General features: G+C 43.2%; 2 non-coding genes across 2 annotated transcripts; both read left to right on the top strand.

Moving 5' to 3' along the window:
• Positions 1-1,309: 1,309 nt before the first annotated feature.
• Positions 1,310-1,382, top strand: TRNAL-CAA (transfer RNA leucine (anticodon CAA)). Its single transcript has one exon. It is a non-coding gene; the product is annotated as a tRNA-Leu (tRNA).
• Positions 1,383-4,685: 3,303 nt separating this feature from the next.
• Positions 4,686-4,758, top strand: TRNAL-CAA (transfer RNA leucine (anticodon CAA)). The gene has a single exon. It is a non-coding gene; the product is annotated as a tRNA-Leu (tRNA).
• The last annotated feature ends 20,196 nt before the right edge of the window (positions 4,759-24,954 follow it).

The following is a 24,954-nucleotide window of genomic DNA, read 5'->3' as shown; positions in this document are numbered from 1 at the left end:
TGTATGTTCAGGAAGGCATTCATATCTCTCCTTGCTATTTTCTGAAAATCCGCATTGAGAACCTTGTATCTTTCTCTTTCCCCCATACCTTTTGCCATCCTCCTTTCCTCAGCTATTTGCAAAGCCTCTTCAGATAACCAGTTTGCTTTTTTGCATTTCTTTTGCTTTGGAACTACCTTAGTAGCAACTTCTTGTATTATATCACGAACATCAGTCCACATCTCTTCGGGCTCTTTGTCTTCTAGGACACATTAATTAGTTTAAGAGAATCGACAAACCGGTTGAAAGCACTGACCCGGTCGTAGCTGTCGAGCCAGTCATCAGCGTCGTCGCCGCGGAGACCGGTGAACATCTGCGGGTCGCGCTGACGGCTACTGACAATCCAAGTGGCAAGAGGAGCTGGAGTCGAGTTGGTAGAAGCCGGAATAGCGGAGTGGCCCTCTTGAGTCATGACGATGGTGGTCGGGGTCTAACGGCGGCCAGAACGAAACTCCAGGTGGATGCAGGTGACGAAGCAGCGGGGAAATCAATGTGCACCTCAACCACGTGTAAGGCAACGCGAAGGTCGGACTTTGGGGATCAGGCTTTATTGCAGACCTGAAGCCTTGGTCGCGCACTGCAGCCAAACACACTCCGCGATGACGAAGGGTATCTACAAGAGGGAGCAGGATGAAGATGAAGCAGCACGTTCAGCCGTGTGGAAGATGAAGCGCCACACAGTGCTCACAATATATATATATATATATATATATATACCTCATCCCACAAGTCCGACCTTCGCGTTACCTTACAGGTAGCAGGGGGGACAGCGGCCGATGTAGCTCAGTTGGAAGAGCACCGGACGCGATATTCAGAGGTCGTGGGTTCGGTTCCCACCATCGGCACGTTGTTTTTTCTTCTACTCTGTGTTTAATTATCGTTCCCCTAAACAGATTACATTACTAATTTCTGTGATTATCCAATTAAACATTAAAAAAAAGACATAAAGTACCATCCCCAACGCTTTCCTTGGCCTCGCCGACTGTTGGCTTCATTCAATCATGTATTATAACGAGCACCCTCATTTCCCCTTAATTGATCTGCTTGTAGCTTAAGGGGGTCTCGGTTCTGGTAGTCTTGAAGCCATAGGTAGCTTAATAGGGTTCTAGCACAGCTGTCGCCCTCGCTCTTGATTACGTTCTACGTGACGCTGGCGGTAACAAAGGACGTTCCACGTCCGCCGCTATGGCTGAGGGTGGCGCTGGTGAACACTCTCAATGTTCGTATACAGACAACATAAATACCCAAGCAAGTAGCAGGGGGGACAGCGGCCGATGTAGCTCAGTTGGAAGAGCACCGGACGCAATATTCGGAGGTCGTGGGTTCGGTTCCCACCATCGGTACGTTGTTTTTTTCTACTCTGTGTTTAATTATCGTTCCCCTAAACAGATTACATTACTAATTTCTGTGATTATAAAATTAAACATTAAAAAAAGACATAAAGTACCATCCCCAACGCTTTCCTTGGCCTCGCCGACTGTTGGCTTCTTTCCTTCATGTATTATAACGAGCACCCTCATTTCCCCTTAATTTATCTGCTTGTAGCTTACGGGGGTCTCGGTTCTGGCAGTCTTGAAGCCATAGGTATCGTAAGAGGGTTCAACACAGCTGTCGCCCTCGCTCTTGATCACGTTCTACGTGACGCTGGCGGTAACAAAAGACGTTCCACGTCCGCCGCTATGGCTGAGGGTGGCGCTGGTGAACACTCTCAAGTAAAGTCCCTTGTTAATTTGAAAGTAGCGACACTCTCCTCCACGCTGCGCTTTCCTCCTCGATTCTCCTCGCGCGGCGGCATCGAGCGCTGCGCACGACACGCTTTTTCTCCTTGACGCCCGCCGGCCGGCCGCAGCAGTGAGTGAAGCGCGAGCTTTTGGGCCAGGTCTGCGCTCCAGGAGTGCACAAAATTTTGGAAAAGTTGCGAGAAAAGCATTGATAATGCCGAAAGTAACGTTCATGAATTGATTGGTTTCTTCTTAGAAGTGTTTGGATGGGGAATACTGATAAACAAAGCTTTCAGGTGAGTTCTGTGCTGCAGACCCTTTTTAAGTCACATGATAAGGTGTTTTACTTTGTGCAACTAATCTAGTACTGCCTCTGACTTTGTGTTTGTTTTTTTTAGAGTGTGAAATCTGTTACAGCGGTAAAACTTCCGAAAACGATCCAGGCTGGTGCTTTGAACTTCCAGATCGGAGAAGCTCAAAGCAGGACTTAGTCTATTTCGCTACTCTCAAGCTATCTGTCTAAGCATACTATATGTCACGTGATCAACCATGAGATTGGATTATTGGTTAATTGTACACGTATTTTGATCAATTACTGGTCCAAATAATTGATATTTAATAAATTGCAATTAAAATCTCAATTTTAGCTGCAGCATCTAACCGTGTACCGTTGAAAAGCTTAGGCCAACTGTAATGCACTGTTCTAGTTAGAGATCTGCAATTTCGGCGTTAATTAGTTCATTTTGTATAAAACCAAACTTTGAGCCAAAGAACAGGTTTGCGACAGCTGTCGTGATATGATGCTGATGGAGGAATTAAATAGTTTTATGAGTACGCGGCCACTCACTGACTTCGCGTGTGGTTAAAAGACAGCAGGGTACACCGGGAGAAGTGGTGGGTCCTACTGCCGACACACTGAAGTTCTGGGGCAAGCATGCTGTGGCCTCATGCGCTATGTCAAAGAGCGTAATTTCATTAAACGCAACAATCAAATAAAAAACAGGGGGCACATAGGTCTTCAACGTGCGGAAATGAGAAATCGTATAACTGCCAATTAACTATCGCTATCCTATCTATCACTATATCTACTAATGCCGTCAAGTGACCTATCATAACTGTCACTATTCGCAACGAACTCTATGACCTCACTATCCGGGCCTATTACTATCATTTACTATTAATATCCGTAACAGTCGCCATCATTAGCTATCACTATTCATAACCATCGCTATTTATTCTGATGCTGTCCCATGACCCATTGATAAACTTCAATTTTCATTGACTCACGTTGTCACTCATATCTCTATTACCTCATAATACCTGACGAGACAACTATACATTGACTTTTAATTCTTATACTTTCTTATTTTCTCATAAATGGAGGTGGGAAAAGAGCAAGCCACAGAAATAACTCACTACTATCAGCGCGAGGTTCATTTCTCTGTCGAGGAGGCTTTCTTTGCTTCAGGACAGGTCGGTGTGAGAAAATTGATGGAACTGCGTTGGTCCTGTTTTTTTTTCGAGTTCGTGTAATATTGGCGGCTCATCTTCAGTGAAATGTAGCTAGAACATAGAGCGATGAGTTAATCAGACAGGCTAGGTGAAAAAAAAATCTTCTTGCATACAATTGAAATGAGTAATATGTTACGGTGCTAAGAATTATTGCTTGCAAAATGTTCCCCTACTTTTACACTTAAGTTTCGTAAATACAGAAAATTGATGCAATGATTACGGCTGATTTGACATCGCTGGGAAAACGTTTCTCGCAGTAAATGAACGCGCGGAATCGCAGTTTTAGAGCTCTAGCTTTTAAAGCGAAGGTAACCTGAGAACGCCTAGTAGTCATGGTCAAAGTGAAGCGTGTGTGATCATGTGAACACCCCCTGCACATTGGCCGTATCCCTGATAAAACGAAAGTATACTTTTTAACCCACGCGTGCGTCGAAGCACGGCAAGACACATTCAATGACCTAACTAGTGCAGATTACCCGCAATACCTCGGGTTTACTTGCCAAAAAGTTTTTCAGGGCCAGCATTCATTGCTCCTGAGTAACCGACGCAGACTACAAGTACAAGTTGCAAAGACTAGCTCCTCTACCAGCCCAAATTTTGATTTTTAGTGAAGGAAGCCAGGGATCCTAGCATAATCGCGACAAATGCAATCTAGAGACTGTGCTTTTCCAGTTATCACTGACAGCAAAAAGCAGATTATAGTGCCATATTTCTGACTGCAGAAGTCGACAGCGTGTGAAATGATGGAGCCTTGGAGCCTCGCACAATATTCAGCATGCTGCAGAGGAACCTTATTTTTATACAACGAATATGTTGCCGCCGCAGAAATATTGAGGAGCAAGCAGAAATACAAAATGCAGCGTCAGGTGACGCGTTATGGCGGGGAGTGAGAAAGGCGCATTACGTCGCAAACAAACCTGTTCTTTCTAGGAATAAACTTCTTTCGACTAATCTTGTGAATCCATTGACTTTTGCGCAAGCCGTCACGCTTGCCTTGAGGTATCATGAATACCGCATAACCATTTTCAGGCCACTTGCTGCAGCTGTACGCGCAAAAGCACGGCATAGAGCTTGCACGGTGCAATAAAAGCACAGCGCGCAATATTCGCTCGCCGAGATATTCGCTCGAATAGGAGAAAAATGGCGCGAAGGAAAAAGAAAACACAAGGAAAACGCCGCACGCGCGTTGGTTTCCAAGGGCAACGGCAGGGAGACCAATCGTCGCTCAGGAAATTGGCCGGAGAGCCGGCCTTCAGCGAAGGGGCGAGCAAGGGGCGCTGAGAAGGCGAGGAGGTATCGCGGCGGCGGCAAAGTTCAATCGTTGGCGCAACTTTCAAAGTATCAAGGGGTTTTCCTCTCAAGGTTCGTATACAGACAACATAAATACCCAAGCAAGTAGCAGGGGGGACAGCGGCCGATGTAGCTCAGTTGGAAGAGCACCGGACGCAATATTCGGAGGTCGTGGGTTCGGTTCCCACCATCGGCACGTTGTTTTTTCTTCAACTCTGTGTTTATTTATCGTTCGCCTAAAAATTACATTACTAATTTCCGTGATTATCCAATTAAACATTAAAAAAGAGACATAAAGTACCATCCCCAACGCTTTCCTTGGCCTCGCCGACTGTTGGTTTCTTTCCTTCATGTATTATAACGAGCACCCTCATTTCCCCTTAATTGATCTGCTTGTAGCTTACGGGGGTCTCGGTTCTGGCAGTCTTGAAGCCATAGGTAGCGTAAGAGGGTTATAGCACAGCTGTCGCCCTCGCTCTTGATCACGTTCTACGGGACGCTGGCGGTAACAAAGGACGTTCCACGTCTGCCGCTATGGCTGAGGGTGGCGCTGGTGGTGAACACTCTCAAGGTTCGTATACAGACAACATAAATACCCAAGCAAGTAGCAGGGGGGACAGCGGCCGATGTAGCTCAGTTGGAAGAGCACCGGACGCGATATTCAGAGGTCGTGGGTTCGGTTCCCACCATCGCCACGTTGTTTTTTCTTCTACTCTGTGTTTAATTATCGTTCCCCTAAACAGATTACATTACTAATTTTGATTATCCAATTAAGCATTAAAAAAAAGACAAAGTACCATCCCCAACGCTTTCCTTGGCCTCGCCGACTGTTGCCTTCTTTCCTTCATGTATTATAACGAGCACCCTCATTTCCCCTTAATTGATCTGCTTGTAGCTTGCGTGGGCCTCGGTTCTGGCAGTCTTGAAGCCATAGGTAGCGTAAGAGGGTTCTAGCACAGCTGTCGCCCTCGCTCTTGATCACGTTCTACATGACGCTGGCGGTAACAAAGGACGTTCCACGTCCGCCGCTATGGCTGAGGGTGGCGCTGGTGAACACTCTCAAGGTTCGTATACAGACAACATAAATACCCAAGCAAGTAGCAGGGGGGACAGCGGCCGATGTAGCTCAGTTGGAAGAGCCCCGGACGCTGTATTCAGAGGTCGTGGGTTCGGTTCCCACCATCGGCACGTTGTTTTTTCTTCTACTCAGTGTTTAATTATCGTTCCCCTAAACAGATTACATTACTAATTTCTGTGATTATCCAATTAAACATTTAAAAAAAAAGACAAAGTACCATCCCCAACGCTTTCCTTGGCCTCGTCGACTGTTGGCTTCTTTCCTTCACGTATATATATATATATATATATATATATATATATATATATATATATATATATATATATATATATATATATATATATATATATATATATATATATATATTGTAAGTAACGCGAAGGGCCGAGTTTGGGGATGAGGTTTTATTGGAGGCCTGAAGCCTTGGTCGCACACTTCAGCCAACCACACTCCGCGATGACGATGACGATGGGTATCTACAAGAGATAGCAGGATGAAGATGAAGCAGCCCGTTCAGCCGTGTGGAAGATGAAGTGCTCACACTATATATATATATATATATATATCTATATATATATATATATATATCTATATATATATATATATATATATATATATATATATATATATATATATATATATATATATATATATATATATATATATAATCGTAAGAAGCCAACAGTTGGCGAGGCCAAGGAAAGCATTGAGGATTGTAATTTTTGTCTTTTTTATTTTTACTTCGATCATCACGTAAACTAGTAATATATTCTGTCTAGGGGAAAGAGAATTAAACACGAAGTAGAAGAAAAAATTACGTGCCGATGGTGGGAACCGAGCCCACGACCTCCGAATATCGCGTCCGGTGCTCTTCCAACTGAGCTACATCGACCGCTGCCCCCCTGCTACATTCTTGGGTATTAATATTGTCTGTATACGACCTTGAGAGTGTGCACCAGCGCTACCCTATACGGGTGTTTCATCTAAGATTTTACCTATTTTTCAAAAATAGGGAAATTAAGTTTTATTGTCGATTCTTCTTTGAGCTGTTGAATTAAGAGTAGAGAAAAATCTGTAGCCTTAAAGGGTACTAATTAGCTTAATAAATAACTAAGAATAACTAATTAACTTTTTCTTTACACCAGCTTGAAGCTACTTTCAAATTGTAACAGCGAGCTACCGGCGTGAGAATGCCAAATGGTATTTTAAACGACAAGAAACGTGCATTTCTTAAGGACTGCAGCACTGACAATTCTGGCCACTTTCGACGCACGAAAATGAAACCTAGCAGACGAAGCGCGGAATTGTACGCGCCCAGGAGTGACGCAGTCGTGACGTCGCCGGGCGAATCAAGCCGTCTGAAGGCGGCTGCTGCCTCTCGAGAAATACTCGTCTGGCGCTGCGTCGTCACATCCAGTGGTGCGATATCTGTGCATGTACTGCTTTTCTTTTTATTTCACCCTCTGGGAGCCAAAGCTTGTAGTCAAGAGGGAGGGCTGATTTGCTCATACCATCAGCGCTACGCCCGCACCATGACAAGCTTCGCCCGCAATGCTTGGTGATATCTCAAGATCCTACCAGATCATGACGCAGCTCCAGGCGCGTGTTTCGCGGGCGGCAGTGGCCGCCTCCAGACGGCTGGCTTCTCTCGGTGACGTCACAGTTGCGTCACTCATGGGCGTGCATAAGTGCGCGCCTCGACTGCTAGGTTTCGTTTTCGTGCGCCGAAAGCGGCCAGAATTGCCAGTTCTGCAGTCCTTAAGCAATGCGCATTTCTTGTCGTTTAAAATACTGTTTGGCATTCTCACACCGGTAGCTCACTGTTGCAATTTGAAAGCAGCTCCTAGCTGGTATAATAAAAAGTTAATTAGGTAATCTTAGTTCATTATTAAGCTAATTATTACCCTTTAAGGCTCCTGATCTTTCTCTACTTTTAATACAACAGATAAAAAAAGAATCGACAATAAAACTTAATTTTCCTATTTTTAAAATATAGGTAAAATCTTAGATGAAACACCCTATATATATATATATTGCTGCTTTTAGGAATTGCCGGACACAAGTCGTTAGTATGCTAGGTCTCCCTTGTGTCATTTTATATACACATATGTGAAAGTATTCAAGCTAAAGCCAATCTTCTAAAAATTCTGTATAACAGCTGTCGTTCCAATTTTTTACGTCGACATTTCTACCACTATTAGACGTGTCACATATTTTCGTAATTTACATCCCTTCAACGTGTGATCGTGTACTGTTTTAATGTCAAGTGTCCTCGGTTTCCGTTCTCCAGCATTTCCTCTTTGAAGATCAGTCATTATTTCTATGAATTTTTTGATATACGAACAAAAATCGGGATAACTATAATGGCTGGGCATTCTGACCTTGGGTTGAAGACATCAACGAAGTCATGATGGACACATTTTTGGGACTTCAATTTGAACGCACATATAAATCAGAATACGTCAATAATGTTGATCATCTTCTGAACTGCGTTATTGAGTAACACTTGTTAGGTTTTATTCATTTTTTTTCAATAGGTGGCTACCATTTTATGTTTCTAGGAATTCCTGCGCATAATGAGGACATTTTATACCAGATATGCGGATTATTATTTCGATTGTTGTAATCAAAATTGAAAGCTTGAAATATATGGAGTCTCTGAAGAGGTTAGCCTTCTAATCTGTATTTTCTTTCCCTTCAAGGGGAGCACTTCCGTTAGCTGACCTATATGCCAACGCATTAAAGCAAACCATTGAAAAATTGTCTCCCAAAATAGCAAATGTTGCATTATGACCTCAATGCCTTCCTCACTTACAGCAATACAATAGTTTGGAGGAATGGATGACGCAGAACTCGAACACCTATATATGTGCATTGATTTATCGTGTAGCTAGAGGCACCACCTGCTGCAGATCTTGCGTGTTTATGAATTATGGGAGCCTAACACGTTAAGAAATTTGGCGTCCAATTATTAGGCCGGGAGCTGAGTGTGGATTGCCGTAAGAAGATATGAACATCTATTCTAGAAATAATTACTTCGGATGTTATATTCGGGAGCTTGTTTTCAGACGGCACTTATATGCCGCCCGTAGAAATGAGCGTCATGGTATTTCATTATCTTTTATTAGATTCGACTTCAGTGTTGCTGCTTTCGCTTCTCCTTAGGTCAAATGTCAACGCACAAAAAATGGAGGAATTTTTTGTAATAGGATCTTGCGCTATAAAACATAGGTGGAAGTTATTTGTGTACGAACTGGGTGGTCGCTTCAACTCGGCCATAAGGGAAAATTTGGAAGTGGGAGTGCAAGTAAAGATAGAGAATAGTGGCATTGTGGGGGGCAGCGGAGTGATTGCGGCTACCTAGTGATATTTAACGTGCATATCACCCAAAATGCGGAGGACTCTTTGTTTTGGCTCCTCCGCACGCAGCCGACGGTGGTCGGAGGAACATGGTTACTCCGTTTGAGCATAAGAGCGTTTTGACCACTGAATCAGCTCGGCTAACTTATGCCATCATTACAAGCAGGCGTGAATGCAATCAGAGGGCACTTGTCAACGAGCCGTTGCACGGTATTCATCGCCACTTCGTCGTCGGGTGAAAGTTGATGAAAAAGCTTCATTACGCTAGATACAGCCGTTCCTTAGTGTGGGCATCGTTTTTCTTTCATTTCCCCTTCAAAAAGCAGTCGGACAAACGTTTGCAATGCGGTTTATTTGTCCACTGAAACATGATAGATACCAATCATCCTCAGCATCATTTAATAGACACGTAAGGACCATGGTGAGCGCGTTACATAAGCAAGTGTTTATGGTAATAAAACGTCGGACATTTCTATGTGACCGTAAGAATGAACAATAGAAAAATCAAGACGCACAAGCAAACAAATGCAATAAATTAGGTATATGCTTACACAATAATTGAAAGGGATTATACAGCCCGTACAAAGCAGTATGCAAACTGGTAGTGTGTCAATAAATTTAAAAAGCACTTACAAAGTGAAAATTCAGTTCCAGGCTGGAGCAAGGTATTGGAAAAAAAAAAAAAAAAACAAATGCTGTTCATTTTGATATCCCGAAACGAGGTGATATTACCTTACCAAATATCGAGTTGTCGCCTTTGCGTATGATAGATTACAGAATTGAATTGCATTCAATAGCCAATGGGAAGTGCGATGCATTTAAAGGGACACTAAAGAGAGAAAGTAAGTGGGTTTGCATCGATAGAATGCCAGTTCCTGATTACAAAAAAGACCACTCTTACTGAAAACAGAGCTGTTATAAGGTAGTAAAGAAGAATAACAGAAATACAGGTATCGCCACCACAGCCAAACGGCCGAGGCTCGCAACTACAAATCACGTGACGCGCTAGGGATCCCGGAGGCTGACAAATGAGAATTACGTTGTATGTTTGAATGCGGTAGTACGTTTTTTCTCAAACATGATAACACGATTTTATCATACGTAAACAACGGCGAAAAGACAACGTAAACGTTGCAAGGCAAATACAAAAATATACTTGGAGGCGCCACAGGCGCCCACTTCAGTTTTGGTTATGTTTCGGCTCAGGCATTTCGTGCGCACTCGGATAGTTTGTTTGAACCTGCAGCGCCTGAATTACGAGCTTGGAGCAGCAGATGCGCCTTGATGGTTCCCACTTGAGCATTCGGAGGCACGAGCGAGCGAAATCCGCTACCGCCGACACACTCCCTCGTTCACACTTCTGCGCCAACATATCGCCGCCGTTGCCGCTTCGACTGCGACTTGACCGCTTGACTGCAGCTACGTACGCCACGAAAAGCGTACATATGCTAAGTACCGAAGGAAAAACGCATTATCATTCAATTGTTCACTAAATCATGGCACATCTGACAAACATATACTGCGTCAACAAGACCTTCAACGTGCTATTGGCAGGCGTCCTAAACAAAAGGGGCATACTTGCCGCTCATACCAAGGAGAGCGTCGATATATTGTGCTCGTCGCCCGGCGAAAAAGAGGGCCTCGGGTAAAAAGTAAAAACTAAAAATAACGAAGCACCAGAAATACATTACAAAAGGTTAAAAAAATCGATTTGTAAAAAACAAAAAAAAAATTGCCCGAAGCGGTAAGACTCGAACTCGCTACTGCTTGCTCCGTAACATTCGGCGGTAACCGCTCGGCTACGCCGCTTTTTTTTTTTCTTTATTTCCTGACCGAGGAAGTACACAAAAAAGACACATGTGACATAAATAACATGACAAAATAAAAGATCAAGCATTGACTTAAAGCTTCGGCCTTCCTTAGCTGAAGTTGTCGGATTAAAAATCCCTCATATGTGACAACCCTTCAAAACAAACCAACCATTCTGACTCTAGTTTTAACGCTTTCTGTTCATCCACATATGCCCGTATGCTCTCTCTAAAGAGCTGTCTCGCTGAACGTGCATCGACGTCACCATGCTCTACAGCCATTCTGCTTTTCCATATGCTGTGGAGAGCCAGTAGCATCAAAAGATCCAGCGGTGTATCATTGTTCGCTTCTACTGGCAAGAATCGAATACCATGTGGGCTTATGAGTAGTTCCTTTTTAAGCGTCCTCTGGAGCACGTCCCATAAAAATACGGCGTCCCAGCATTCGAGAAACACGTGTTCAATCGTCTCCTCTTTCCTGCATATTATGCAGTGGACACCCCAGGGTACAAAAAGCCCTTTCTGTTCCTTCCATTTCTTTACCTCCAATGTTCCAGTGTGCAGCTTAAAAAAGAACGTTTTCATCCTTGCCGGCACTATCACACTCTTCACTCTTTTAAGAACATTTTTGCCCCCGGTAGACGAGTACACAGCTCTGTACAACGGTTCTGGAAGCACCACATCGCACAAGTCTTTATACAGTTTTTTCCGGTTTACACTCCACAAATAGTCTAAAGTAAACCGCACCATCAAGAACCTGTACGCCAAGACCACTTCCCTTATATACCCGTGGACACCTCCTGACATGCGGTCAGAAGAACCGACAATTCCCGGGAGAGCTTGACCCAGGCGTAACTGACAGACCGTACGAAGAAATAGATTTTTCACATTCCTCAAAAACATGAAACGATTGACTAACTGGCGCAGAAACAGATGTGCCAAACCAAGCCCGCCGTCCTTCACCCGGCGGAAGAGATTGCTACAAGCACCTCGGAAATATTTCCAGTTTTTATGTCATGGCCCCATTTACAATAAAGTGTTTCTGCTGCCGGTCAAAAAATTACAACTTCTTGATCATCGGCGCATGCTGCCTGCTCTCACGTCTTGCAACTAATGTTCTGGATGCCTATGCTCACTATATTGTGCACTGGACCTATTTTAACATGTGGAATTTCACAGCGCTGGCAAATGTAGTGGCGCCGGAACTTCGGTCATGTTCTGCTACCGTGGACGTAATTTTCGCTGAAGACGGAGCTGTAGCAGAAACCTTGAAGGAAAAAAGTGCGACGAAGCTTTAAAACTGACAAGCGCAGCAGCGAGGACGCTATTTTGCTGGTAACTAAATCTTATTTCTATGTAAACATGTCAGGAAGCGTTGCGATGACCGAGGGCTCGGTTTGTTTATACACAGTGCAAGAAGGAGCGCAAAAGCTTGAGAAACATGTAAAGTATTGTGCATTACAAGCGCTCTATGTTTTTTTTTCTTCCTTTATGGGCCCATCGCTCGGTAAATTACCCTCTTCATCGTTTTATTTATTTCGGCTGAGGCCGTCATTGCGAGTACGCTGTTGCCACGTTGGCCCTTGAGGGATGCGACGCCGCGGGCCGCGCCGGATCGCTAGCTATCATGGAGTCTCCGCTTACGTCATAGTGTGCGTCACTCAACTCCAACTACGTAGTTGGAGGCCACAGTTTGAATTCGACCGGCGAGAACAAGAAAAAACCTCAACTTCTTATCGCAACATCTCAGCAATTATTCGATTTTTTGCTGCCGGGTATCCGGCGACAGTGTAACCAAATGTAGTTTATTAGATTTACATACCATCTTTGGCTATCTTTAGTGTCCCTTTAATGCATTCATGGAGCCAGTTGTACGCTGCTGACTAAGGGAATTGAAAACATGACATGACGGGATGATCGCGCGGGTGGCAATAGAAGGGTGTCTTGAAGGACAGGGAGGTTTTAATACTGATTATGAAGCAAGCCCAACTGCGGTGTGTTTCTTCGGTGAGCTGTGAATCTAAATCATCGGCAATTTTATGGCACTAGCGCTAAGCTGTTTCTCATACACTGAGCAAATGAAGCGAGTCACCCGATTCGGGATAGGTAATGTTGATGAGGATGCCACGTTTTGCAGTTTATTTCAAGTTTAGCTCTAAATCATACCTCATAGGCGAGTTTGGAGATAAGGAAAGAGCGTTTTATGAAGCCAAGTGTCTTGGATGCATCAGCAACAAATGTTTATTATGTTTAGATCTAATTAATGCGTTCGTGGTACCATGAACATATAAGCGCGATTCAGCACGTGAAATTGGCATGGTGGTTGATGAGTACAAATAACTATGGGCGGAATACTTTGCGGACACTTTCATACTCCTACATTTGGAAACAATAATTTTCATTCCCTAGGTAGCGCACGCACCAAGTTTCAATTACATTTGAAACTTCCAGAATTAGAGATTGATCAGAGTACAAGCGATGCGGTGATATCTAATGCAATAGTGTGTCTTTCATTTCATATAATCAATTATTGGGCTAGCCATTGACCTTTAAGAAGCCACTGGACAAATTGCTGTCTATATTACACCGTGCCTTAACTACTTAAAAGCATGCGACTGCTTGATGAGTAACATCGTGGACGAACTTGGTTTTGCACCGCAATGTTATGACCGTGACGCTTTGTTTCAAACCTGCAGCTGAGAAAATCGTGGAAAGGGGATGGCGGCACGTGATTATCCACATGGGGGACATTACGTCGCAACTTGAAGTGATGGGAACAGCTATAATATCATTCAGTAGGTATAAGGACGACGAGCCCCTGGGTTTGGACTGAAAGCCAGCCATAGCCTCAGTGGCAAAGATGCTTCCCCTAGCACGTCGTGCCGATTTCCGTTAAAACAGTCTCGAAAGATTTCTACCAAACATAACCATGCTCGTGTAATTTCGTTGAAATGCAAATTTAACGAGGCTAAAGCTCTGCAAATCGTTACATGATCGGTCTGTAGTGTTCTGGTTATGCAGGGATTTTTGTGCCTTTTAGAACATTTCTTTTTATTGCCGATATTTAGTGAAATAGTATATTCTGGTGAAATAATAAAATTTCAGATATCGAAAATAGAGCGATGCCTTATTTAAGTTCAAAGGTCTCACTCTCTTTATATTATTTTAAATCTTGAATATTCAGAGATATTCTGTTCTTCAAGTTTCTACCTGGGTTTTGTTTTTTCAACCATCCTTAGGTTAGACAGAAAACTCCTTTTTTAGTTTATAATCTAGTAGCCAATCCTTTATGCCTTTAACCTTTAGATTGTTTTCACCCTATTTTTAACACCTGGTGTAACGAGGAATTATTCATTAATCTGCTACCAAGTGCAGCCATTCGGCTACATCGGAATGCTCTAAAGCGTCCAAGACAATTTGCGTGGTCCTTTTTTCAAAACTAGGATGTTTGAGGAAGTCAATCTACAAATTGATCTATTCACGAAGTGGAGCGCTGTTGGTTGAAAGCTTAGGGAAATCTTCGAATGCGGAGTATGTGCGTAATAAGTGAGTAAGAACTGAGTGACATCCACCTGAGTGAATAAATTTGGTTAAATTTTCCCTAGAAGGCATGAAGATTCTAGGGCTAAAGAAACATTCCTCTTAGCCGATCATTCGAAACTTGCACCACAGCTTTTCCGGGGCAGGCGCTCTGGTCTGAGGTTGTAACCTTTTATCAGCACAAATTTTCCTTTACTAATACGTCTCATCACAGCCCGGCGGCTGCAGTTAGGCTAATGTGAGCGATTAAGTACTCCCTCATTACAAATGTTCTTCTCCTCAGATTCCCATAAATATTCGAACAAAAATGTGCACACTTGGACTTATTGATCAATTCGCCCTCGCCCGACCATCTCATTTTCTAGTCGTCGAAGTTGGCTTAGTTCATGGAGCAACGCATCACAGGAGAGGCGGTAGTCCTGTTTTTGAACCAGGGCCAGGTTGAAGTTTTTTTCCGCTACGAAGATGCTGTAAAGATGTATAGCATTCCTTTGCAGCCAAATGCTTCGTTTCAATTGATCTCAATAAGTAATTAATAGCTCTGTATAAAAATGTGGTCACACTGGAGAATATATCTAATTATGTGAATTGCAATATTTTTACTCTAATCAGAGTTTGTGAGTAAAGTCAGCTATAGGTGGCAATAAAATTTGGCACAGCCGCACTACGGTTCAGATAAAGGCCGACGAGAAATTATTCATTAGAACAACCGCAATTGAATCGTCATATTTGACTTTGTTGTTGAGGCCTCTTTCCAGATAAGATACCATTGTTGATATCGATAATTTAATTTTCTTATCAGCGGAATTTTAGTCAAAATTGCATTTATGAAGGCGGAAAACAAAGAATGGCTATTGTGCTCAAATATTCATTTACACTGTATACGCCTTTAATCCGTGTTGAAAATAGATAATGTTCATTGCTCGCATTGTAATGACATTTCCTAAAAACAATTTCCCGACAGAATATGTATCTCGTTTCATCCAATTGCCTGAGGTGTTCATATGCCTTCTGTGCGGAAAGCTGGAGAATTGTGAAGCTGCAAGCAAAGCATCATTTCTCCCTCCACCTCTTTACTTGTGGAAAATGAATCTCTCTTGAATAAAAAAATGGCTAAATAGCGGTACTGCAGTGCTGATACTGCCATGACGTATGGTGATGTCATTAGATAGTTGTGCCGACTGGTCGTACTTCTGTTGTCTAGTTCGTAAAGAACGGCAGGTTCTTCGCACAATAGTCTGCTTGAATTTGTTCGTTTGGTTCTGCTTTTCTGAAGAACAACATTCCTGTAAAGGTCAGGAAGCAGCTGCTCTTGCAATTATGACACGACCGGATACCCAGAGCGCCAAACGTGCAAATCTCTAATACTCTGCTGGAGATGGTAAAAACATCAACTGCTCGATGTCAATTTAACTGCTAAACAGGCCATTGCTGTTAGTAATTTGGACTTTTTTCTGGGTTCCGTAACTGACAGAAATGTGTCTTGTACTATCTGGCATTATGTCAGATGCAAATTTGGAAAAATGAATTCTTAACTTGTAGCAGAGAGGACGTCCTCTAATGAACATTGATTGGTTACTATTGCCGGAAACGGGTCTGAATTAGTACGCTTTTTTATCTACCCAGGGTAACCATCAGCGAATCTTCGTGTTCAAGTTCAAGCAGCATCACTACCACAGTGGTTTTGTCAATGCCTTTGTCTTATAATTTGAGGCACCGGACATATATACAATACATTATTTTTTCATTTCATCCGATGTATATTAGAATGCCCTGGAGTGCACGCGATAAATTGTACACCGATCGCTTGCAGAGGGAATGAACTTATGAAAGTTTACACCGTCTACATGCTACCGAACAATCGAAGTGCCGGCAGTAAATATTCTTTATTCTTTTGAAATGTATATTGTGCTACTTTTATATTGTGCTTTTTCTATTGTTGCATTTTGCTTATTATGAAAAAAACCATGTTGTAAACCACTTGTGGCTGGATGATCAGATGTGGTTTTCTTTCGTTCGTGTGTCACAGAAAACGTTTTAGGTCTTTTGGTTACATCACAAATCTGTCTGATTACTAGGAAATGTGCGTGGCGCTTTATTCCGCATTGCAAAATGCTGAATAAAGTTATTTGCTCCTTCAACAGTATCTTCCCATGCTTCCTCGTTTTGTGCACTTGGTATTATTTTCTAGTCTTCGTCGGTATTGATGGTAACAGTAAAATGCCTGTATGATTCCAAGATAATTCTTTCACTATAGATGTGCAGTGATATTAAGAGCCTGATATATCTGTGTTGGTCGACTGCAGCTAGTATATTACTCTCTCCGTTTGTAGGGTATTAACTTCTCAGGTCTAGTAGCTCTTTATACTCACGTTGTGTCATTATTCTGTTGTTTTATAATATGTTTTATAATAAAATTTTACTGTCATAAAATATTTGCCCAATTCAGTGTGTAATTATCAATGCACCTCAATAAATTACGATCTGTCAGACCAAATCGTTCGAGAAAATCAGGAAAGAAAAGTACATTCGAGGATGAATAACACAGGAAATTGATTATGTACTGGTAATTTCTGGGTATTGATATCCCTAAGCTTTTAGCACGTTTCTGTTAAAGTCCCGTTTTCTAGAAACATGAACCCTGGTATTTTATTCGATGCCACCGAAATGAATGCTGTCAGTGACGGTGCTGCGAGTAATCACGGGGATTCCTCTTATGAGTCAGGGCAACACCCTGGCCGAAGTTGTCGACTTGTGATTCTCTTTTGCGATAGCAAGGGGAGATGTAAACGTATTTTAATGGAATCTTAGACATCCAATCTTTCGCATTACCCATAAGCAATGCAGGCGCTTTATAAAATCCCGCTTCAAGGTCAGTTTTATATCTAGCTCACCTATTATGCACAAAATGTAGCAACTTATTACTGCATGCCTTTTATTGTATCGGATTTATGAGAAACACAATATTATTCATTATAAATCTAAAAAATGAATTGTACAGGCCAGAGACCCGGAGGGAGAACGGAAAATCGGCTGGTAAAGCTTTCGCCCCATATGCATCGTACTGGAGGTCGTTCTGATAGTCTCGTCAGTAGTGTACCCGCAGATTTCGAACTTCAAGAACGCGAAGATTTTTTTACTTTTGAGAAGGCACTGTTATGGGTTTAAGCATTTACCCAGACTGTTTAGTACCTCCTTGCAAGAAAAATCTCCGCGGCTTCTTTGGAACCTGGCGTTCTCAGAGGCACCACTGCATCCTAAATTCGAGAACGCTAACTGAACATGTTTTTTGGTACCTGTAGTTAGAAGTTGACATGGCCTGGCAGATATTGGACAGCAGGTTCTCCGAAATTGCGTGATGATATAGCAATATATAGTTGTGAAATTTTTCAAAACGAAGTCTTACGAGCGAGTGCGGAAAATGATTTAGTGGCTAGCAATAAGAGGCGGAGATAGCGGCGAAGCGTGCTATGACAGCCTTGAACCATGCACCAATACATCCCGCCCTTGGCGCACACGATGACACTTTATCAGTTTGTACGCCGCTTTCTTCGCGTTTTGCAGTCAACCAGGCTTAAACTTACAGTGTATATGCGCGGAAGAACGCTTGGTGAAAAATATTATTAGCAATACTTCCTTTTATGTGAGTAGACGATTTAACAACCACACAAAAACTGTAGAAATGCGTCACGGGATCGTAGGCCGCATGAATGTCATTGACTGTCTAAGAATTTTGAAGCGTTGCTTTTACTGCATGCTGTATCAGCCAAGGTCAACATGACTGGCCAATGGACCCTCAACGAGCAAGCAATTACAGTGAAGCTGTATATCTTAACCATGGTATCACCTAACCTGTACCAGCATTTGAACTTTGACGCCAGTTATCGCATTGATTTGAGGCGCCCCGTACTGAAGACTCACAATTTATTTGATGTAAAACCATGTCTATATTCATCTACAATACAGCAAAGCCTAACCAACACAAAACAAAGCACAGCGCCACTTTCAGTTCGCCTAACTAGGTTTTGCAACAGCCAGTTGTAATAACGAGAAAATTATTCAGTTATATTAATATTTTATTTACAAATACTGCAAGCCGTTACGGCCCATGCAGGAGTGGTGCCTGCTTGATACATCATACATATTGCTCAAAACCATATAACACTCAGAAACACGAATATTTTGAGAAAAATCATGGTGAATAATACAAATACAGAATACAAATTAGAAAAAGACGTGATAATCTTCGAGTTCCTTTAGGAAATTATTTGATTCCATTATTTTTGCCGAAAAGGAATTGAAATCTGCAATGGTTCTTGGAAAAAGCCTTTGTTTGAATGCTTCCGTGCGCGCGAAAATTGGCACTAAGGAATTATTGTGGCTATGTCCGGTATTTCGCACTATCGATCGCTTTACGCAATTACGTGAATCTAAGCTTACATTACCTGTAAGAGTTATGTGCAAAAATATTAACCTGCTAACTTTTCTGCGAGTCTGTAGTAGAGGGATACTGCGTTGCTTCATCATAAATGATGGAGAATCTAGCCTTTTGTATTTGGTAAATACGAAGCGAATAGCTTTTCTCTGTATCCGCTCCAACTGATATACGTCTTTTTGATATGAGGGTCCCAAGTTACCTCTGCATATTCGAGCTTTGTCCTTATAACTGCATTATAGGCAAGCAGCCTTGTTTCAGTGGGAGCCATTTTAAGTTTCCTTTTAATAAACCACAATTTTCTTAATGAAGACCTGCAGATATCCAGATATCTGATATGTGACGGGATCATGAAAGATTGTTCGGGCGTGTAACACCGAGATACTTAGAGAACTTAACTTCCTTAACTAAATTGTCCTGTAGCCTGTAAGAAAAAATGCTGGGCGTCTTTTTTCTAGTAATCTGTAATAGTGCCGTTTTCTCCGCGTTAGGTTCCATGCCCCATACCTTGTACCATTTGTCAATCTTAACAAGTGAATTTTGCAATAGAGCATGGTCATCCGTGGATAAAATTTCTTTCAAAACAACACAATCATCAGCAAATAATCTGAGAGACACGTAGTTATTCAGTACATCAACCAAATCATTAATATAAATTAAAAATAAAAGCGGGCCTAACACGCTGCCCTGTGGGACACCAGAGGAAATGCGCAGTACAGCAGATGAATAACCCCCAATTGCAACAAGCTGAGTTCAATATGTGCCTTTATCCATTGAATTATATCATGCGGCAGTCCAATTTTCTCTAATTTATACAGCAATTGTCTATGTGGCCCCTTGTCGACCAAACACGTCGATAAGGTGCTCTAGAGCACATGTTCTCTAGAGCTATGGCCTGTCCGATAGTTTTGGCCCGCTTCCACCCCGGGTCCCATATCGAGACAGGAGGCCCTGCCCGACAAAAAAAAAAAGCGTGTGTGGATTCTGAAATTCCCTCGCCTGCAAGAAGCGGTGTAGGCCCTCGCCCTCTGTTTCACCGGGCGGTCACACGCCGCCCTTCTAGGCTTTCTTCTCCCAGAGTTGCTGTTTATTGTACATTGTAATATCCACAGCACCTCAATCGGCATTACAGGGGGGGGGGGGGGGGGGGGGGGCAACAATAAATCAGTTATGTCACAAATGTTCAGAAAAAAATACAGTGTGAATGCGACAGGCCGAGCATCTCATGAATAGCAAGATTCACACGACATTATTGAAACTACTTCTTCAGACAGCCTATTCCAGTCTCTGGTCGCTCTTGAAAAAAATAAAAACATATATATGTCTCAGACTTACAGTCAATTTTTTTGACCTTTATTGGAAGGCCAAGCAGTAATAAAGCAAGTTTGGAACATGACTAAGCAAGTCATCTTTATTGCCAATCTTCCTGTCATAAATTAATTTGAAAACTTTTAGGCAGAACCTATATCGGCGTTTTTCTAGAAAGTCCAATCCCAAAGAAACTTTGGCACCTGAAACAATGAAGTGTCTGCTGTAGTTACATAAGACATATCGTGCCCCAAGACCTTGTACCCTCTCCTGTCACTCTATATCTACCTTAAGCCAAGGATCACACAGCAAACAAGCATATTCTAATACTGAATGAACGTTAGTCCTAAAAAGCAATTCTTTTACGGCTGGAGGGAATTGTTAGACGTTACGCCTGAGGAAACCAGGAACGCGGTAAATTTTTCCAGTCACGTAGTCAACATGACGGCGCCAACTCGAATTGGAAGTTATGTATACGTTCAAGTATATGTATTCCGATTCCGATGAAATATGAATTCTGTCAATTTGATAAAGAAACTGATGGCTTTTATCTTTTCTTGTGATGCATACCTCATTTTTTGCTTCAATCGGCAATATTTTTCAAATCATTCTGTAATGCATCGCAGTCATGCGGACAGCTAATAACCTAATATAACACACATTCATCCGCGAACAGAAGAATATTAGAAACAATACCAGAAAAAATGTAATTCATAAAGATAAAAAATAACAGCGGTCCAAGCACTGATCCCAGATGACACAGTACGCTCAGTTGACAGCTAACCATTCATTGCTACGCTTTGTTTTCTCACACACAAGCAATCTTTTATCGAGTCAATAAGTTTCTGATCAATGCTGTCACAAAGCAATATCTGCAGCAAAGAACAATGACAAACAATATCAAATGCTTTCTTAAAATCTGAAAACATTCAATCAATGGAAAGCCCTTTATTGAGTGCACTTGTCAGATTGTGACATAATTCTGTAACTGGGTTACACAAGAAAAGCCTTTGCGAAAACCATACTGCCGATTATTTATTAAAAAAAGGTATTCATAGGATTATTGATACTGCTAAAAAACACATGCTCTAGAAATTTACAGAAAATGCTTGTTACAGAAATCGGAAAATAGTTAGCAACGATATTGCGAGGGCAGTATTTGAGCACAGCACAACATTGGCTAGTTTCCAATCATAGGCAAGTGCCTCTTCATTCAACTACTTTACATAAAGGATTAGCAAATATTTCGAGAACTGACGCGCATATGAACGGAGAATGGCAGATGGTAGGTTATCCGAACCAGGAGCATTGCTACTATACAGCCCTCTAATCAGAAATTCCAATCTTTCGTCATACTGTATGGATTGCATGGGTTGAACTCATTAGACCATAATTTTAAATAATTATGGCAAGTGCTAGAACGATCATTATTAACAGAAGAAAATGATTCGTTTGAACACTGGGCTTTATCAATGCTGTTGGTGACATGCACTGATTCATGCTAAAGATATGAAATCGATGTCGATTTTTTTCCACTTCTTTTCATTACCTGCCAAAATTCTTCAGGGTGCTCGTTTAACTGTAGATGAACAAAATAAAAAAAGTCGTTTGCTTTCTTTACCGCCACCTCAAGTCACCCGTCACGCATTTTAGCGTTTCTTTATTGGGTGCTGAGGGATTCTTTTTATAGACCAAACTTTTTTACCCTCGAACGCAGCCTGCTAGCCTGCTCTTGCTCTCGGTACCAGGTTGCCTCAGTTGGGCGCGCGCGGCCAGGGAACTGCGGGTGGTGCGGGTATCGAATACGTGCTTGTGCAGGAGCGTTCTTAAATTATGTCGTTAACTGGCTCCTCCATTTATGCATGCAGGTGTGGGCTATGCATAGCTACGCACATTTGTCTCTGTTCCACGGAGTACTACCGCAGTTTTAGGTGCACTGTTCCCTTGGTAATTAAATATACAAGGGTAGTCTAGAATGTTGGTTACGAACTGCAAATCGCCACTTACACGCAGCAGTGGCGAATAATTTGTTTTAGTGGTGTGGAGGACGACTTCCCCTTCACATGTGGTAACTCCACACGGTCTTTTATTATTTTTTTGAGCAGGAGTATTTATAATGTTGAGCCGGACTCCATGGAGGCAGATTTAACCAAATGGACGAGGTTCGCAGTGAAGTTTGCTTAGGCAGAACAAATTAAAGGGCACCGAGTTTACCATAAGTGAAGATTTTTCGCTTCGTGTCCGCGAAATCAGAAAAAAGCTATGGAAATACGGGAAACCAAGAAAAGATCGCGGCGAGTAAGTGTCGCTGGTTTACGACAAACTAAAAATAAACGGTGAACTTTATTTTTGGGACAACGAAAATTGTGAAGTGTTACCAGTTGCAGCTCCTCCAGTTACAGCTCCTCCAGTTACACCTTCACTAACCGAGACAAAAAACCAAAACACAGGTACACGGACTCTACGCTCGCGCCCTCCACAGTGTCCCAAATAACCTTCGTGAACATTATTGCGCGTAGCATTATCAATAAGGTCGGTCCCCTAGAATCCTTATTATTAGGTTTAAAGCCAGAATTCATGGCGATAACTGAAACATGGCCAACAAAAGAAATTAAAGACTTTGAAGTAATTCCCCCAAATTATTCCATATCACGCAAAGACAGGCCGACGCGAGGCGGAGGTGTGGCATTATTGATAAGAAAAGATATTGTCACGTAGTGGTGACGAGGTCGACGACACAATTGAAGGGTCGATGATTGCACTAAAGAAACTTTATTTGGGCTGACTTGCGCCCCCAAAAGAACTAAGCAAATCGGCGGCGGCGATAGAAACAAACGTGCTCGTCGATCGTCGAACAAAGAATGCTCGTCACACTCGGCAACGCTCAATTTAAAGGCTGCACAGAACAATCTAGATAACGTCGCAAACAGCTACCAGCACGGGCTGGAACATTGTGGAAAGACAAGCGAGTGGCCGGAACCTTCGAGACAGATCTCGGTGCGTCTTGCGCTACAACAAAACTGATAAAGGTGTGACTCGCGACATCGAGCAGTAACAAACAAAAATTACGGAACTGATACGCGGTCCGGATTCAGAGTGATAAGGCTGTATGCTGGCGGCTGTTAAAAAACAACAAATACTGTTTTGAAGGTTTCGCGGCATTACTCCCCCCTTAAAAAAAACATCGCCTCGATGTTTCAAAACAAAGAAACCTAAACATAAACACTGCAAAGTTTAAACACCACAGATTCTCTAACGCGCGTAATATGGCTTCAGTCGTACAACATGTACAATTTCTGGGCGTGCGCGTCGCCGTTGTGATGCTGATGTTCCGTCGGGAATGACTTCATAGTCCAGTGGTCCGACGCGGCGAAGGATTTTGTATGGCCCAAAGTATCGACGCAACAACTTTTCACTTAATCCGCGACGGCGAATTGGTGTCCGAACCCACACTTGGTCTCCTGGATTGTACTCTGCGTGGCGTCGTCGTAAATTGTATCGTCGGCTGTCGGTGCGCTGTTGGTCTTTAATACGGAGCCGTGCGAGTCGTCGGGCTTCCTCTGCACGCTGCAGGTAGGCGGCGACGTCAAGGTTGTCCTCGCTGGTTACGTGCGGCAGCATTGCGTCGAGCGTCGTCGTGGGCTCCCTGCCGTACACAAGCTTAAACGGGCTCGCTCTGGTCGTCTCCTGGACTGCCGTGTTATACGCGAAGATCACGTACGGCAAGATGGCGTCCCAGGTCTTGTGTTCAGCGTCGACGTACATAGCGATCATGTCCGCGATCGTTTTGTTCAGGCGCTCCGTAAGGCCATTGGTCTGGGGATGGTACGCAGTTGTTCGTCGATGGCTTGTGTGACTGTATTCCAGGATGGCTTGCGTCAACTCTGCCGTAAACGCTGTTCCCCTGTCCGTGATGAGCACTTCTGGGGCGCCGTGTCGCAAGAGAATTTGTTCGACAAAAAATTTGGCGACTTCTGCCGCGGTACCATTTGGTAGTGCTCTTGCTTCGGCGTAACGGGTAAGGTAGTCAGTGGCCACGATGATCCACTTGTTACCCATAGACGAAGATGGAAAGGGGCCGAGGAGATCCATCCCAATTTGTTGAAAGGGCACGATTGGGGGCGGAATAGGGTTTAGTAGTCCTGCTGGTCTGTTCGGCGGCGTCTTGCGTCGTTGGCACTCACGACACGTCTTCACGTAGTGGGCAACTTCGGCAGGCAGTCGCGGCCAGTAATACTTCTCCTGGATTCGACGCAATGTGCGCGCAAATCCGAGGTGGCCTGCTGTGGGCTCATCGTGCAACGCCTGCAGAATTTCTTGCCGAAGGGTTTTAGGCACTACGAGAAGCTGCGTGGTCTTGTTAGGTGCGAAGTTCTTCTTCACGAGGAGGCCATTGTTTAACGCGAATGATGATAAATGTCGCCTGAACACACCAGGAGGGGAAGCGGTCTTTCCTTCCAAGTAATCGGCTAGCGCTTTCAGCTCAGGGTCTGATCGCTGTTGGTCTGCGAAACTGCTGGCGCTTACCGGTCCCAAAAAGGCGTCGTCGTCATCGTCCTTCGGGGGAGCATCGACCGGAGCGCGAGATAAGCAGTCTGCGTCGGAATGCTTCCGGCCCGACTTATAGACTACAGTCATGTCAAATTCTTGAAGTCGTAGGCTCCACCTGGCAAGGCGGCCGGAAGGATCTTTCAAATTAGCCAGCCAGCAGAGCGCGTGATGGTCGCTTACCACCTTGAATGGTCGGCCGTATAGGTATGGACGAAACTTAGAAGTGGCCCAGATGATTGCAAGGCACTCCTTCTCGGTCGTCGAGTAATTGACTTCGGCTTTTGTGAGGGATCTGCTAGCGTAGGCGATTAC

This window comes from Amblyomma maculatum, chromosome 11, assembly GCF_055883805.1.
Source record: "Amblyomma maculatum isolate TAMU_Amacu chromosome 11, ASM5588380v1, whole genome shotgun sequence".
Classification (NCBI taxonomy): Eukaryota; Metazoa; Arthropoda; class Arachnida; order Ixodida; family Ixodidae; genus Amblyomma; species Amblyomma maculatum.
The sequence above is the reverse complement of the archived record's forward strand: the minus strand, read 5'-3'. Positions and strand labels throughout refer to the sequence as shown.